At 43.9% G+C, this 17,686-nt stretch overlaps 1 protein-coding gene across 1 annotated transcript in view; it reads right to left on the bottom strand.

Moving 5' to 3' along the window:
• FAM81A (family with sequence similarity 81 member A) overlaps positions 1–17,076 on the bottom strand; it is a 69,421-nt gene extending 52,345 nt beyond the window's left edge. The window contains 1 exon segment of the mRNA XM_028507240.2: positions 16,783–17,076. The gene's annotated coding sequence lies outside the window, so the exon portion shown is untranslated.
• Between the last annotated feature and the right edge of the window lie 610 nt (positions 17,077–17,686).

Below are 17,686 nucleotides of genomic sequence, written 5' to 3'. Positions count from 1 at the left end.
ATACAGTATTATATTAGTCACATTAGTTTCAGCTATGTGGCATTTTTATACCTTACAATGTCATCACCCCACTAATTTTAGTTATCATCTGTCACTGTGCAAACTTGCAATATTATTGACTACATTCCTCTTCACCTTTTTCACCTATCGCCCTACCCCTTATAATTTTTTTTGAAAAAAAAAAATGAAACCACATTCTATACTATGTATACCTTGCATTTCTTAATTGACACTATATTGTGAACATCTTTCCATGTTGATATTACATCACGACTTTAATGCCTGCATAATATTCCACTGTATGACTACACCATAACTGTTAGGCAGCCCCTGACAGACATTTCCACTGAAATGCTATTTATAATCATGGTTTAGTCCAACTTTTTGGACTCTTGTTTTCCTTCCCTTTGTTCTATGAAATGAACACCAATAATACAAAAAGTCAGTGGGGCAGATGGCAAGACTGTGACAATGAAACCTGAAGAATTAAAAGGGATGATATCCGCAGATCCGTAAGAATGATCCAAGATACTGCTGGGACTCACAACTAAAACGAGGCAAACAGCACACTTGTGGTTCCTGGTTCAGAGTCAGTCTCTGGCTCCACGCTGCGAACTCCACAGGAGCTATACTGTCCACAGCTGTGTCCCAAACACGTGGCAACTGGTAGCTGATGAATACATGTTTCCTGGATAAATGAATCTTAAGGAGACACGACTGAAATGAAGTCATTTTATAACATTGAATTTAACCAAATGAGTTATATTCTGACTAGAGAATGAATATGCAACCAGAGAGGGAGATGGTATGCACAGTATGTCTAGTCAAAGCAGAGTTTGAAGAGGTAAAATTTATCAGTGTTCCCAAGAACCTAAGAATCCAGGGCAACGAGAAGAGTTCTATAATGGAGAGGGATGATTAAGGTCTCATGGCCCAATGATATTACCCTAAGATAACCCTAACCAGGACTCTTGCCCTGAGCCCAAACTCACCAAGCACACCATTTAGCTTCCCACGTGGATGTGCATGAAAAGGCAGAATATGCAGGAATCAGAAAACTCAAGTCCCAGTCTATCTGCCACTTTTCCCATCATGAATTAACAACTGGAATTACACCTTTGATGGGAACCTGGCTTGGATAAGTCAGTCTCCCAAAACCTGATCATCTCTGTTATCCTAATCGTGACGAGTATCTCAACCCATGACACTGAAATGTGGTATCTGTCATGGTGGACATTCTTACATGACCTCCACCTTCTGGAGTTTACACCTTGTTAATCCTCTCCCCTTTGAGCTAGGTGTGACCTGTGAGTTACTCTTGTTTTTTCAATCCTCACTTGACATGTTTTCATTGTTTTTTAGAGAGAGTAAGAGAGAAGGGGAAACATAGGTGCAAGAGAGAAGCATCGATTGGTTGCCTCTTCTACATGCCCGGACCAGGGATTGTAGATGCCTGAACAGGGGACCAAACCTGCAACCTAGGTATGTACCCTGACCAGGAATCAAACCTACAACCTTTCAGTTATGGACAACACTCCAACCAATGGAGCCACACCAGCCAGGGCTCTGTGACTTACTCTTAACCAAGAGAATGCAGCAGAGACCAGCCGCATGGCAGTCCTCTGTGCTCAGCTGGCAGTTGGAGTCAGCTGGGATTTTGATGCCAAATCACATAGGGTATAGTTCTGCGCACTAGAAATATTTTAAATTTATTTTAATGTTTAGTTATTTATTTTGTAATCTAACTTTTAAGTCATTTTAATAGATTTCTAAATGATTGTCTTGCTTAGAAAAACATCTCAAAAGAATATTGAAGACAGAATAAAAACTTTAACAAATTTTTTTGCCTAAGTCCCAGTGGCTCTGGGATTTCCGGCAAAATGGAGGCATAGGTGGACGCACCGTACCTCCACGCACAACCAAGATTAGAACAACAACAACTTAGAGGCAGAATAACACCCAGAACTGACAGAGAATTTATCTGAATGGAAGTCGGACAGCCAAGAAGTTGAAGTAGACCCGTTCATCCAGACCGGTAGGAGGGGCAGAGAGGAACAGCCAGGCGCGGGTCTCGGAGCGCGAGAACAGGGAGAACTGGGCACATAGGGCACCTGGGGGTGCGTAAGGCATCTGGGGCACGCAGGATCGCAGCGAGAGGACCCTGAGTACGAGAGCGGCAGCTGGCAGACCCAGTGAGGCAGTGATTGTGGAGCAGGGCAGAGCGCGCGGCCCAGGATCCCAGGGAAGGGACTAAGGTCCCAGGAGAGCGAAGCTACCACCATTGTTCCCTCCCGCCCCCGCCCCCGCCCCCACATATAACGTCACAATCTAGCAACTGGGGTGCACAGCCCCAGTGAACACCTAAGGCTCTGCCCCTCACCTTAACAGGAGTAACTAGACCAAAAAAAAAAAAAAAAAGAGAGAGAGAGAGAGAGACATGTCTCAAACAGAAAAACAGATCAATCCCCCAGGGCTCATCTTTTTGAGCAACCTCAAAAAGTCGCTCAAAAACGACTTTTGATAGATTGGCAAGAGATAGCCAATCTATCAGACGCACAGTTCAAAACACTGGTGATCAGGAAGCTCACAGAATTGGTTGATTTTGGGCGCAAATTACATGAAAAAATGCAGGTTACCATAAAAGAAATGAAGGAAGATGCACAGAGAACCAATAGTGATGGGAAGGAAACTGCAACTCAAAACAACAGAGTGGACCAAAAGGAAGAAAAAAAACAACCAAACAGAAAAGAATGAAGAAATAAGAATTCAAAAAAATGAGGAGAAGCTTAGGAACCTCCAGGACATCTTTAAATGTTCCAACATCCAAATTATAGGGGTACCAGAAGGGGAAGAGGAAAAGCAACAGATTGAACACGTATTTGAACAAATAATAAAGGAGAACTTCCCCATTCTGGCAAAGGAAATAGACTTCCAGGAAATCCAGGAAGCTCAGAGAGCCCCAAAGAAGTTGGACCCAAGAAGAAGCACACCAAGGCACATCATCATTACATTAGCCAAGGTAAAAATGAAGGAGAGAATCCTAAAAGCAGCAAGAGATAAGGGGACAGTCACCTACAAAGGAGTTCCCATCAGACTGTCAGCTGATTTCTCAAAAAAGACCTTACAGGCAAGAAGGGGCTAGAAAGAAATATTCCAAGTCATGAAACACAAGGACCTACATCCCAGATTGCTCTATCCAGCAAAGCTTTCATTTAGAATGGAAGGGCAGATAAAGTGCTTCTCAGATAAGGTCAAGTTAAAGGAGGTCATCATCACCAAGCCCTTATTTTATGAAATGTTAAAGGAACTTATCTAAGAAAAGAAGATAAAGAAAAAACATGTCTAGTAAAAGGACAGCAAACTCACAATTATTAACAACCACACCTAAAGCAAAACCAAAAGAAACTAAGCAAACAACTAGAACAGGAACAGAACCACAGAAATGGAGATCACATGGAGGGTTAGCAACAGGGGAGGGGGAGGAGGAGAGAGGGGGAAAAAGTACAGAGAATAAGTAACATAGATTGTAGGTTGAAAATAGATAGGGGGAAGGTAAGAATAGTATGGGAAATGTAGAAGCTAAAGAACTTGTAAGTATGACACATGGACATGACTAAAGCGGGGGGATATGGGTGGGAGAGGGTGTACAGGGTGGAGGGGAGTGAAAGGGGGAAATGGGACAACTGTAATAGCATAATCAATAAAATATATTTAAAAAATGCTTAAATAAAAAAAAAAGAACAGTGGCTCTGGTCTCGCCAGAATAAATCTAATCTGTCACAAGAGATACCGGTTCATCCCATCAGGTTGGCAAAAAAGAAGAGCAGCAAGACCATGTGTGGTCCAGAACATATGTGGAATGACAGGAACACCAGATGGAAGTGCAAATCAGCGCCACCACATTGGATGGCAATCTTCACCATCTAGAAAAGCTGAAGGTGCACAGATCCCATGACCCAATAATTCCAGTGCTAAGGAATCCCCTCAGACCTTCTCAAACTTGTTCACAAGGAGACACATGAATACTTAAGGCAGCACTGTTTCTAAGAGCAATAAAGTGGGCTAGGGAGGACTGAACACCCATTGGTGGGTGTTCAGCAAATGGATGGATAAATCATGATATAGTCATGCAATGAAAGAACAAACAGTTGTGAAAATAAATAAATTAGAATTGCAAGTGCCAATGTGAATGAATCTCACAAATATGTTAAGTAAAAAGCAAGCTGAAGAAGGATACAGACACTATGATGGCATTTTGTAAAGGTTTAAAGTATGCCAATAATAAGCCAAATCTGTAACATTTAAAGATGAGTATGAAAATGACATACACCAAATCAGAGTACAATTTACCTCTGAGTGGGAAAAAAAGGGGATGATACAGAGGGACACAGAGAGCTTCAACTAAATGCATATTTTACTTCTTCAGTTAATTTTTCATTGTATAATTTAAAAAGAGAAATGAATTGCTTCTTCCTACCCCACTTAAAAAAACATATCTATCTATCTATCTATCTAACTTTATATATACATATATTTCCCTAGCCAGGTGGCTCAGTTGATTGGAGCAGTATCCCATACATACACCAAAAGGTTGCAAATTTAATCCCCAATCTGGGTGCATATGTGAAGCAATTGACTGATCTGTCTCTCTCTCTTTCTCTCTGTCCCCAACCCCCATCTCTGTCTCTGTCTCCCTCTTCCTCTCTAAGGTCAATAAGCATATCCTTGGTTGAGGATTAAAAAAAAATATGTAAAGACCATGAGCTCAAGTGGAGTCTATCACACTGTGAGTCTCTTGAGGGCTCGCACAGAACTCGATCTTGCCCGAGACATTCTGGGGACCACGAAATCAGAATTACAGCACACTTGTAACTAACCTTCATACAATCTTTACCCTGAAAGCATTGTATCATACTTAATGTATTAACATCTTATCTAGATGTTAATATTTCTATAAATGGCTATTGGTTAAATGTCCAACAACAAAGAAGTAGTTAATAAAACATGGCACATCCACTCAAAAGAATATCAATATCTATTTCAAATAATGGTTACAAAGGCTATGAGGTAACACAGGGAATATCTACATGCTAACTATAATTTTAAGGTTTTTTAAAAGAACAAGATTTGAAAAGAGATTTATAGTACCATATAGAACAATAATCAGAGTCTGGAAACCAGAACTTTGCTCCATGAAACCACAATTTAGGTGGTGCAAACATTTTAACTTAGGAATTTAAAAGAATCCGACAATATTTTAAGTTTCAACCTTGTCATGCCATATCCTCTTCCTTCTCCTCCCCTTCCTCCTGCCCCCTCAAGGTAAGGAGATTACCAGAACCTGGACCAGCAGAGATAGATGGAGAGGTCAAGGTCAGGACAAGACAACCTCCGCACCTGTGTATGCACAGGTTTTCCTTCCCTCTCCTATCTGACCCACCCCTGGGCCCTGCCCCCTTTCATGCTGCTCCCCCACCCCTGTGCCAAATTGGAGGAATTGCTCTGTGGTGTGAATCAGCTGGTGTCTGGGTAACATCATTTGTTTTCAGTACTAGGAGTAGGAAGAGGGCTGTGCAACTGAGGCCAGGGACTAATTCCAAAATCAAAGTATCCAGATTGATAAGAAGGTCAAAGCAGGACCACTGACAGTAGCAGGAGTTTTCCATAAATTAACCACAGGGCTCAGATTGGGGGAGTGATGCCAAATTATGTGCAGTGAAAGTAAAAAAAAGCACAAATAAGCGCACCCTATCTCCTTAATAGACAGTTCCCACCCTGGCGAGGTGGCTCGGTTGGTTGGGCATGGTCCCGCAAACTGAAAGGGTGCCAGTTTGACTCCAGTCAGGGCACAGGCCTGGGTGGCAGGTTTAGGCCCCAGTCGGGGTACATACGGAAGGCAGCCAATGGATGTTTTTCTTATATCAGTGTTCCTCTCCCTCTATTTCTCCCTTCTTTTCCCTCTCTCTAAAATCAAAAATAAACATAAAATTAATAGACAGTTCCCCTCTCCGTACACCTGGTCAGAATTTTGGAGAATGAGTGAGAAATATACTGGGCTAACAACGGGCTAGCAGAGTTGGGGATGTAGATAGCACTATAGTTGCAAGGTGGATCTGGGGGGAAATTTGGATAAGTCATCAAATGAGGGAACATTATAAGGCCTTGCACAGCCTCTAAGCTTCTGGGCATCCTCACACCTAAATGTCCTTCCTTGAATACTTCAGGTCAATGGCAAATGAATCTTACCTGACACACCTTGACAATTGTTTCTATCATACATTAGCAATCCAGAACTCCCTCCCATCCTGGGGAGAGTGTGGCAAGGGGTCCAGTGCTACAAGTACTATTAAATGCTTTTTTAAACAGTGGTAAGAAATGAGTCAAAATAAATAGTGGCAATGGATACATTTTTATTCTACTTTTCCTAATATTCAGAATACTTTAATAAAGTGTGCTATTTTCACAATAACAAAAATTTAAATAAAAACTTCTTGAATGAAAGAAGAACCAATAAGAAAGAAATACAGAAATTGCCCATTTACAGCTATCAAAACCAAAAGACAAGCCTGATGATGGGTTTTAGAGATGATATGATTCAGTTAACATAAGTTCACAGAGAATTTCTTTTTTTACTGTGGTTAAAAATACATACCATGTTATATTAACTAACTTTATTGTTATAATAATTTTACGTACCTATACTAAATCAACATGCTGTACACCTTAAACATATAATGTTATATGTCAGTTATATCTCAATAAACTCAAAAAATTATGCCTCAGTAAAGCTGGGGAGCCTGGCCAGGTAGCTCAGGTGGTTACAGCGTCATCCCGATAGGCCAAGGTCACAGGTTTCATCCCCAGTCAGGGAACATACAGGAATCAACCAAAATGCATAAGTAAGTGGAACAACAAATAGATGTTATTTTCTTCTCTCCTTTCCCCCCTCTCTAAAATCAATTTCTAAAATTAAAAAAATGAGATTTAAAAAATAAATAAAAATAAAGCTGGGGAAAAACATACCATAACATTTACCATCTTACACATTTTAAGTGTATAGTACAGTAGTGTTAACCATATGTACGTTGTTGTGCAACAAAGCTCTAGAACTTTTTCATCTTCCCAAAATGAAACTCTGTATCCATTAACAACTGACTCCCAGTTTGCTGCTAATTGCTACCCATCCCCTTAAACACATAATGAGGACTGAGCCCAGTACCCTTAGTGAAGTCCTGGCTTGCCCAGCTATCAGGGAATCAGGCATCGTGTGCAGTCCCAGTGGCCCAGGCTGCCATCAGTGCAAGCCGCCAGCACAGCGCACCCTCAGCCAGAGGTTCCAGGGACAGTGTGAATCCCTCTATAGGGTCCCACGGCACATATTTCTAATGCCTTCTGTGAAAATGACCTTGATTCCTCTTTGCATGACTTGTTTTCTTTCTCCTCCACTCTGTCACACTCACCAGGGGAATTCTGTTGAATGAAGATAGGTGAGGGTGGCTGTATTACTCACCCATACAAAAAAGAAAGAAAGAAACGAACTTCAAAATGCTCCAAAGATTCAAGGTGGCCTTCCGGCCAGCGCAGGGATTACTGCGTGACTGACGGGAGCTGGCAAAGCAGCAACATACACTCGGCCTCTGTCGGTCGGGACAGAGTCACGGATGGGCTGGAGTCATCCGGACCCCTGGAACTCAGCAGCCACTGGTGTTGTTCTGATCTACTCTAGAATGATGTTAAGGTTTTTAAGAGAACCCCTGCAAAAACAGACTGGTCTTTGTTCCCATCTATTAATAACATATTTTGAAATGCTATTTAAATCTTCTATTGTTATTTGAACTTTTCATGAATTATGCCTCCAAACTGAGCTTCTTTGGGGCAGCAGGGACCGTACACCCTATGAATCTGTAACCCCCGTGTAACCTGGCACAGCATCTCTTCACAGACACTCCTAAATATTTGTTCAATTGCTTGTTTTTCTAATTTGGTAGGGCCCATTATTTTAATTATGGAGTTGCTCTGCTCAAAAGGCATATCGATGGCTGACTCAGGGCTCCTTCCAGCTGCAAGCTTGGCAGACTGCTTCAGGTCGCCCTCACACACGGGCACTCACACGCACACACACTCACACACACACACACACGCACCGAGAGAGAAGTGTCTTAATATTACTGTTAGGGTGTATTATTATGATCAACAGCTATATTTGGCAACTTCTCTTTCCAGCATAAGAGAAGACACATTGCTAAATGTTAAAAAGGGAATTTGCCGAATGCAACAGCTAGAACAGAAAAAAATAGTATTACAAGCTGGTGTGAATGCTCTAGCTACTAAACTACCAATACCTGCAGATGCCTCAAGGATCACATAGAGGAAGGGAGGCACGATTTTGTATGCTCATGCCGATAGACTGCTTATTGTGACTTTTGGGTTCTGCTCTATATGAATTTCTTACTGAAAAGCTAAGGATTTGGGTTTGGAAGAAAGACCCAGCCTCCAGTCTCTGCCCTTTTTCGCATACGCAGTGGGAGGGGTTGGACTTCTCCACTGAACAGGGGCTATGAGAGACTCTTTATTTGGAGTTAGAGCTTGAGTTCAATGCATTAATTTTATAACTATTTTAGAGGGAGCAAGGGAGGCCTACTGAGCCCTTCCAGAGATAATTAAAAATGGGGAAAAAAGAAATCTGAAATAAACAAAAACAAGCTGAACACACTAGGGGTTTCTGAATAACATCTTCCCGGTTAAACAATTCTAAGAATTCCATAATACGAAAGCAGCCCCCACACACTCTCTCCCACATAAACACGCTTTCCATCTAAGCCCCACTCAGCTACGCAGCAGAATCTCTTGCCTTCACTCCTGTAGCTGCTCTGTCCAGAGAAGATGTTATCTGCACAAAGCATTCTGAAGAGGGGGAAAAGCTGACCACCAGCCAGCAAGTACAGGCACATCTTGAGGAGAAATACTATCATTATAACAACCTTGACGACTCACCACCCTCAAGTCTGGTTTCTGATCTCAAATGCCAGTTTTGCCTGAACAGAGACTGAAGCATTCAGGCCTTTTTGATATTTATCAGCCAGCACATTCTCAGTAACTTTCCTGGTGTACCAGGAAGGTAATCAAATACACCATTTTATTGTCACTGATAACTACATTTTTAAAATTCCAAGAACCATTGAGCCCGGGCGGGGGGCTGGAGGGTGGGGAGCAGGTTGCGGAGGGGGGGGATCGACAAAAGACCACTGAATAATAAAAAGTGATTATTTTACCTTCTTTCACCTGCTTTTATGTTAAAACCCCTGACACGTAGCCACATCTAATAAGTCAAAAAATAAAATAATCAGTATAAGGAGAGAAAGGAAATAGAAAAGTTATGAAGAGAAAGGAACAGGCAGAAAGAGTGAGAGGAAGAAGAGAGGAAGGCATGCGGGAGGGTGGAGGAAGGAACAGTGGCTGCTGGCAGCAGGGAGTGGGCCACACAACGACGAGGGGAGAGACAGCAGGCTGGAGAGTGCAGAGGCAGGACAGGAGCCTGAGAAACAGCTTCTCACACATTCAGCTGCTCATTTGGGATGTGAAGAGATAGACGGGCCGTTTTTAATATGCTATGTTAGATTTCTCTACTTTTTAAAAATACAATATATGCTTACAACATGAAAATATCTTTCTGAATCACCCATCATTTTGCTAAAAGGCCCTATTTTTTTATTATATTTCATTGATTATGTTATTATAGTTGTCCTGATTTTTCCCCCTTGGCCACGCTCCAGCCAGCACCCCCCACTCCCTCAGGCAATTCCCACACCATTGTTCATGTCCATGGGTCATGCATTTAAGTTCTTTCATTACTCCATTTCCTGTGCTGTACTTTACATCCCCATGGCTATTCTGTAACTACCTATTTGTACTTCTTAATCCCCTCACCTCTTCAACCATTCCCCTACACCCCTCTCCCATCTGGCAACCATCAAACACTCTCCGTATCTATGATTCTGTCTCTGTTCTTCTTGTTTGCTTAGTTTGCTTTTTAGATTCAACTGTTGATAGGTATGTATTTGTTGTCATTTTATTATTCATAGCTTTGATCTTCTTTTTCTTAAATAAGTCCCTTTAACATCTCATATAATACTAGTTTGGTGATGATGAACTCCTTTAGTTTTTTCTTGTCTGGGAAGCTCTTTATCTACCCTTCAATTCTAAATAATAGCTTTGCAGTTTAGAGCAATCATGGCTGTAGGTCCCTACTTTTCATGACTTTGAATATTTCTTTCCAATGCCTTCTAGCCTGCGAAGTTCCTTTTGGGAAGTGAGCTGACAGTTTTATGGGAACTCCCCTGTAGCTAACTAACTGTTTTTCTTTTGTTGCTTTTAATATTCTCTCATCATCTTTAACCTTTGGCATTTTAATTATGATGTGTCTTGGAGTGGGCCTCTTTACATCCTTCATAATCAGGACTCTCTGTACCTCTTGGACTTGCATGCCTATTTTCTTCACCCAACTAGGGAAGTTTTCTTTCACTATTTTTTCAAATAGATTTCCAGTTTCTTGTTCTTTCTCTTTTCCTCCTGGCACCTCTATGATGCAAATGCTGGACCTCTTGAAGTTTTCCCAGAGTCTACTTATACTATCCTCATTTTTTTTTTATTTTTTTCTTCTTCTTGTTGTTTTGATTGGTTACTTGCTTCCTTATGTTCCAAAGCATTGATGTGATTTTTGGCTTCATCCACTCTACTGTTGTTTCTCTGTAACTTGTTCTTTATTTCAATTAGTGCATCCTTAATTTCTGACTGGATATTTTTTATGTTGCTGAGGTCCTCACTAAGTTCCTTGAGTATCCTTATAATCAGTGTTTTGAACTCTGCATCTAATAGATTGCTTATCTCCATTTCATTTAGCTCTTTCTCCGGAGTTTTGATCTGTTATTTCATTTGGATCACGTTTCTTTGTCTCCTCATTTTGGCAGCCTCCCTATGTTTGTTTCTATTTATTAGGTAGAACTGCTTTGACTCTGTGTCTTGTATGTGGCTTAATATAGCAGTTGTCCTGTAGGGTCCAGTGGCACAGCCTCCCCTATCACCCAAGCTGGGGACTCGAGGTGTGCTCTTTGCTGGGATGAGTATACCCTCCTCTTGTAGTTGAGCCTTGGTCACTGATGGCAAATCAATGGGAGTGATTTACCCAGGCCAGTCAGCTATAAGGACTGGCTGTGATAACTGACCACCAGCCTTCGCCCTTCATGGAGAATCAGCTGTGCAGGGACAGGGTAGTGGTGCTCTGATGTAGTCTGTAGCTGTCCACTGGGTACACTGGCCCTGGGGTTTCCCAGGTGGTGCATGCCAAGGTCAACCCCCACCTGCATTTTACCCAGGACCAACCTGCCTGAGCTATAAAGCAATCTGAGATGGCTGCTATTTGTGCTGAGCTTGGAGATTCCCAGGAGAAGCCAAATTGTGAATCTAGGCTGGCTGCTGCTAGTGCTGGTCCTGAGGCTCACTGAAGCCAAAGGTTGCTTGTTTGAGAGGATTTAGAAAGTTGTGAAGCATGAGCCAAGACCAGCCATTCATATGGAAAAGCATGCTGGGTGGGTAAAAGGCCCTATTTTGAATTACCATCCTCTCTTCCTCCTTCCTTTGGAGGAAGGCATGGGTCTCACACCCACCATCACATACCAGGTGCTAGAACACAACTCTATGGTCATCCTGTGCATTTGCTCAATAATTTTAATCAAGTAATTTAATCCAGTCAACAAATATTCATTGAGCCTCCTACAGTGCTGAACTAGATACTGTCTCTGCACTCAGGAGCTTCAATTCAATAGGGAAGTAAAACAGGCCACAACGTAAGCCTACAGAGATTGGTACCTACTCATGACAGGTACAAACCTGGTGCTGCTTGTGGACAGAAGGCAGGGGCAGTCTGAACTGGGCCATCAGAAAAAGCATTTGAGGAGCAGGTGTTTGAGCTGGATATTCGAAGGGGTAAGTTAGGTAAAAGCAGGGCAGATGAGAAAGCATGGAGAGAAGACAAAGCAGAGGAGGTACTGACTAATGAAAATTACTGAGTATACGGGTTCCTATTGGTAAGCAGTGACAGACAAGGCTGGGACAGTCACTGGGACTGTGCTCAGAAGCACTGTCTTCACAACAGCCTGAAACAGGAGAGAGACACTAGGACTGAAAAGGAAGGGACATCGTTGAGTGAGGTTGTGCAAGGGGCACAATAGCTCAACACTCAATGATCAGCTAGATGTGGGAGTGTGAAGAAGAGGTGAAAAGTAATCAAGATAATCCAGGTGACAGAGAGAAGAATGATAGCACAAAAATCATTAAGGACACACTCAAAGGACATGATGTCTCCCCTGTAGAATGCCTCTCTAATAATGGATAACCTGGTTCTATCATGAGAAAACACCAGAAAAACCCAGGTTGAAGGGTTCTGTACTGAATAATCTGCCTGTATCCTTCCAAAGTGTCAAGGTCATGAATGACAAAGAACAACTGAAGAAGCCTCTAGATAACATAAAATGAAAGAGGCACAACAACTAACACAGCACAAGATTGTGGATTGCATCCTGGGCCAGAAAGAGACTTTTAAAAAATATATTTACCCCTGTTTTGCTATAAACGACATTATTATGAGTATTGGTAAACACTTAAACTCTGTAAACTAGATAATTGTACAGAATCAATGTTCATTCTTGATTTTGGATGTTTGGTCCTTATTTTTTTAGGACATTTACACTGAAGTATTCAAAGTGGGGAGGTAAAGGGAAGCATGTCTACAAGTAACTCTAAAGTGGTTCAAGCACAATTACAAGAACATACACATATATGCATGTGTGTACACAACGAGCATGTGTGTGTGTGTGTAGAGAAGGAATGTGATAGAAAAGGGTAATGCAAGTGTGACAAATAGTTAATACTTGTAGAGTCTGGACAAACGGTATATGGGAATTGTTTAAATTATTCTTGCAACTTTGCAACTTTTTTGCAAATTGGAATTATTTCAACATTAAAAGTTTAAAAAGGAAAAATGATTAAAGAAGCTAGGATGAAGAGCTGTTCAGAGACAAGATAGTCAGACTTGTGGGTAGCAGATTCTGAATGGAATTTGGGAGAGGGCAGAACCAGATATGTAGATTTGACAGCATCTGGGGGCCTCAGTAAAACCTGGTGAAAAGCAGGGCATATTACCAGAATTCCATTCTCAGTTCTGCTCTTTAACACCTGATGACTCACTTAAGTTGCTCTCATTTCTCTCTGCCTCAGTTTCTTCAACTGTATTACAGGAATGAGAAGACTACCTGTCTCATAAAGTTGGATTGAAATACATAGCAGGGGTTAGCCACAGTACCCAGTGCGGCACCCCGTAATTAAGTGCCCATTAACAACTAATGTCAGCAGAGAGGAAAGGAAGAGAAAAACTTCCCCAGGATCCCACCTACTCCCATGTTCAGAAGTCAGGAGGATAGAGGAGATCAGTGAGGTCTGAGGTGCATCTGGAGAACCAGACAAAAAAACAGCGAGAGGCTCAGAAGGAAGGTGACTGCTGGCAGCAGACACAGGGGCAGCAATCAAGGTGGGGACTGGCCTCCGCTCTGCAACCAGGACCCCTCCACTGGAGCCCTATGAGAAAGCATCTTCAACAGAGAGGTGAGGGTGAGGACAGAGAAGCAGGTGGACAGTCCAAGGAGGGAGGCCGAGGGCAGCTCACCACAGGGGCAGAGCTGTGCTGCCCGCCCAGTAGCCCTCAGCCTCATACGACTACTTAGACTGAATCTGAATTAATTTAAAATGGACAAAAGTCAGAGATTCAGTTCCTCAGTCACACTAGCCACATTTCACGTGCTTGGTAGTCACACGTGGCTAGTGACTCCCATAGTGGACAGCACAGATATCAAATGTTTGCATCGTCGCAGAAAGTTCTACTGGACAGAGCTGGGTCTCTGGCATAATCCCTCCTATGATGAGAATGACAACTTGAACATGTGGGCGAGCAGGGTGAGGAGGGACTGAAGAACCCAAAGAAAGGGAGTACCACATGGAGCAAGTGTCCAAAAGAGTTGAGAAGGAGGGGAAGAACTCCAGAGACTGGAAAGTGTGGAGTGTATGTGGCTTAACTTTGGGAGGGGAATAAGAGACACTTTCTTCTGTGGAGAAAGAAAATAAAGAAGAACAAAACAGGTGAGGAAAACTGCTTGGGGTAGTGAGGAGAGCGTGCTGGGGACTTACACAGAGGTAGAGGGCAGTAAACCGGGACGCAGACACCCTCCATCTTATCAGCGAAAAAAGGCTACCTCCCTAAAGGAAACCGACTAGAAGTGTAAGGAATGGAAAAGTCTGTCATAACCTCTGAAAAATGCAGTCCAGAGTGAATTTAAAAAAGAAATTTTTTCATAGAAAAGCAAGACTTAGGTGAAATTAGAGTAGAGCCAGCATAAATTTGGAATGGAATCGGTCTGAAGGTCTTTGTGACCCTCTCCTAGATGACCTGGCAGGCCGGGAGAAGAAAAAGCAGACGACGAGGGTGATTTTGGATTGAGGACTGGAATATGAGAAGTCCAGTGTGTTAAGACGAAAGACTCTGGGATTCCAGACAGAACTGAAATTGCTGGCAACATATAAGCTCCAAGTGGAGAAATGGAGCCATAAAGGGAGTGAACAGCTAGCAATTAAAGGACTAGAGTCCTCGGTGGTGGTTGAAACGCAGTGCAGTGGGTGGAGAAACATAAGCTAGCCAGGCTGAAATCCAAGTCCAAGTCCAGATCTTAAAGATGGAAAAAGTTCCCAAGACTAAACAAGATGTGAGGGAAGTGGAAATGAAAGGAAGTCTTGAGAGCTGATGTTGAGGACCTTGAGGAACTTCAAGGTCAATGAACTAATAGAGGCTCAAAGTAACTCCAAAGTCACTGGAAAAGACAAAATAGAAAAGTGAATTAAGCTGGTTGCTCATTTGTTTGTTACTTTTTTGTAGCATCAGGTGAAGTGAGTCCCAAACCTGGGTGTACATTGACGTCACCTGGGAAACTGTTTTCTCTCCTCATTTTCCCTCCTTTTCCTTCTTCTTTTTGGGTTTGTTTTGAAAATAAAGATTCATAGGTCTTGACACCTTGATGATTCTAATTTGGTATGTTTAGGACAGTGCACAGAGCCACATTTCTCAAAATGCCCCAGGTGACTCTGAGGAGCCACTGGGTATGGCAAGCACTGATCCAAAAGACAGGGAGAATGGTGTGAAGCTCAAAGATACAGCGTGATCGAAGAGCAGACTTTGTTAGTGGTGGCCTCACGGTTTGGAAGTGGCACTGAGAAGCATGGGGAAGCCTGATCCATACTCCAGTGTGATGGGAGAGGGCTCTAGTGCTCGGGGAAAGACTGGAGCTGGGCTCTGCCTCAGAAAAATAAAAATACAGGAGTATGGCTGCAGGATATAAGAAACAAGAGACTGAGAGGCAGGTTGGAGACACAAGTTAGTGAGAGAGGGGAGGCTGAATAGTTCATGAGGGTCCCTAGTGTCATAAGGTGTGATCCATTATGGGTTTGTAAGTTTAGTGGTTGAATTCCTGGGCAGTAAAAAATTTTCTGTCTGGATGCTATCAGATTTCTAACATGTAAATCATTAAAGATTATTAAACCCTCAGTAAACAAGCTTGCAAAAGCTTATTCATTAACACTGAAAATGTTGTCTTTCCAACCCACATTTTTACACAGATGAAACCACACTGGAATGACTCTCAAGGACAGCCTTGGAGCAGAAAGCCAGACAGGGCAACCCCAGGGACCCTGAGAGGTACTAGGGATTTCCTCCCTTCCCTCTCCTTGGAAGAGGGAAGTGTATAAACTGAGAATATAGAAAGGCACCTGGGTGTCTTTTTAACACCGGCCAATGCCAAAAAAGAGGAGGTATTAGAGCCTACTGGGTCTCAGGAGCACCCTACACACACGCACAGACTCCCCCCCACCCCCCCCCACCCCCCCCCCCCCCCCCCCCCCCCCCCGCCCTGCCCCTTGCAAGGGCCCTGAAGGCCAGGACAAGTGCAAATCCTAGGGCTGGTTCTCAGTAAAGAATACATTTACTTTCACAAACCCAATTGTTATTTAAAAGCAAGGTGCAAATGTTTGCTTCTGCTTCTGACAGAGCTGCATTTCTGTGGATTCAAATTATTCCAGCATTATTTCTGGTTACTCCCATGAAATAATTTCTAATGCTGATATACACAGGCAATAAGATGAGGGTGTGATCACAGCCAGGGAGCTCCCGCGCACCACACACACGCGCACACACAAAACCTCATGCATATTGAAGAAATGACTCACTTAATTTGCTACTGCCTGCCACTATTGGGTTTTGATTTTACCTATTCAAATACAAAGTTTCCTGTTAGATGAACTACAGGAAAGAACTCAGGAGCGTTAACCCTGATTTTGTTTATGACTTTAGAGCACCCGAAAGGTTTTAACCTGGGCATCTTGAGAAGCCACTCTCTGGACCACTCACTGCTTTCTCTCCATAATCTTCCATAAAACTATAACATTTCTTGCCACTTGAGAGCCAATTAATAGAAACCCTTATACAATGTACATGGTTAAGCATTGTCTACCTGTACCTGCAGAGCGAGTACTTTGGGGCCCTCCGTCATCTCATAGTACAATGGCAAGACAGCATTGTGGAACTGCAAAGAACTCAAGCCTCTCCTTTGAACGACGGTGGGAGACGGGGGTCGGGGGATTGACCTGTCCAAGGTCACTCAGCTCTGAGCAGTGGAAGGACTGACTTACCACTACCCCCTGGCAATCTCCACCGCACTCCGGCTCCTCCAAACAGTCCCTCGGGGCTTCTGTTGGTTTGCTAGCTTGCAACCTCTCCCCAGCCCCCGCAAAAATGCAATGCCAGTTGCGCTCGGTGCCCAACTTCATTCCTGCGCGTCAGCATGCAGTTAACCCTCTCGCCAGCAGCATGTCACATGGGCCACGCGCGTCTCTCTGTGTTTCCCCAAGCCTATCTCCCCGAGGGCTGCCCCAAGGTCAACGGCAGTCCCAGGGAGCTCCGACCGCAGGATGCCCAGTCGGGCGCGGCACTCACCCTCGCGCGGGGCGGGCGCGCCGCGGCTCCCCAGGTCCTCGCGGGCGCGGCTGGGTGCGGTGGCAGCTGGCGAGGACTGTACAGGGTGCCCCGCTGCGGGCCCGCGCCGCGGGGAGCGCAGTCCAATCAGCGCGCTCTTGCCGCCTGGCCCGGCGCGCGGCCCGGCGGGGTTCGCGACTCCCGGGGGAGCGAGCCGCCGCGCGCTGCCGGAGCTGCTTCCAGGCGCGTTGCCTGGACGCGGTTGCCGTGGCAGCCGGAGCTGGAGGCTTTCCCCGCGCGCCCGCGCCCAGCCCGGCGGCGCCACCCCTCCTCCCGCAGCGTTCCCACACCCAAAATAGCCTCTCCTCGTAGCTGCTGTTTCCCACTGAGCTCTCGTCCCAGCGGCCCGGAGTTGGCAGGCGGGGATTTCGCTTATTGGAAAAAAATTCTGTTGTAGGGCTGGGTGATTTGAAGGGAGAGGTGTCGAAATGGTGCCCGATTAAAATAATAGCCATGATGGTTGCGCTGTAATTCTCTTCGGAGATCTGACATCCCTGATTTAGGAAACCTCTTCCCCACCCTACCCCCGGACAAAGCGTTATTTATTTTCACTCACCCTTC

The sequence above is a fragment of the Phyllostomus discolor genome, chromosome 1, assembly GCF_004126475.2.
Source record: "Phyllostomus discolor isolate MPI-MPIP mPhyDis1 chromosome 1, mPhyDis1.pri.v3, whole genome shotgun sequence".
Taxonomy (NCBI): Eukaryota; Metazoa; Chordata; class Mammalia; order Chiroptera; family Phyllostomidae; genus Phyllostomus; species Phyllostomus discolor.
This window is presented reverse-complemented; position numbering and strand designations above follow the sequence as displayed.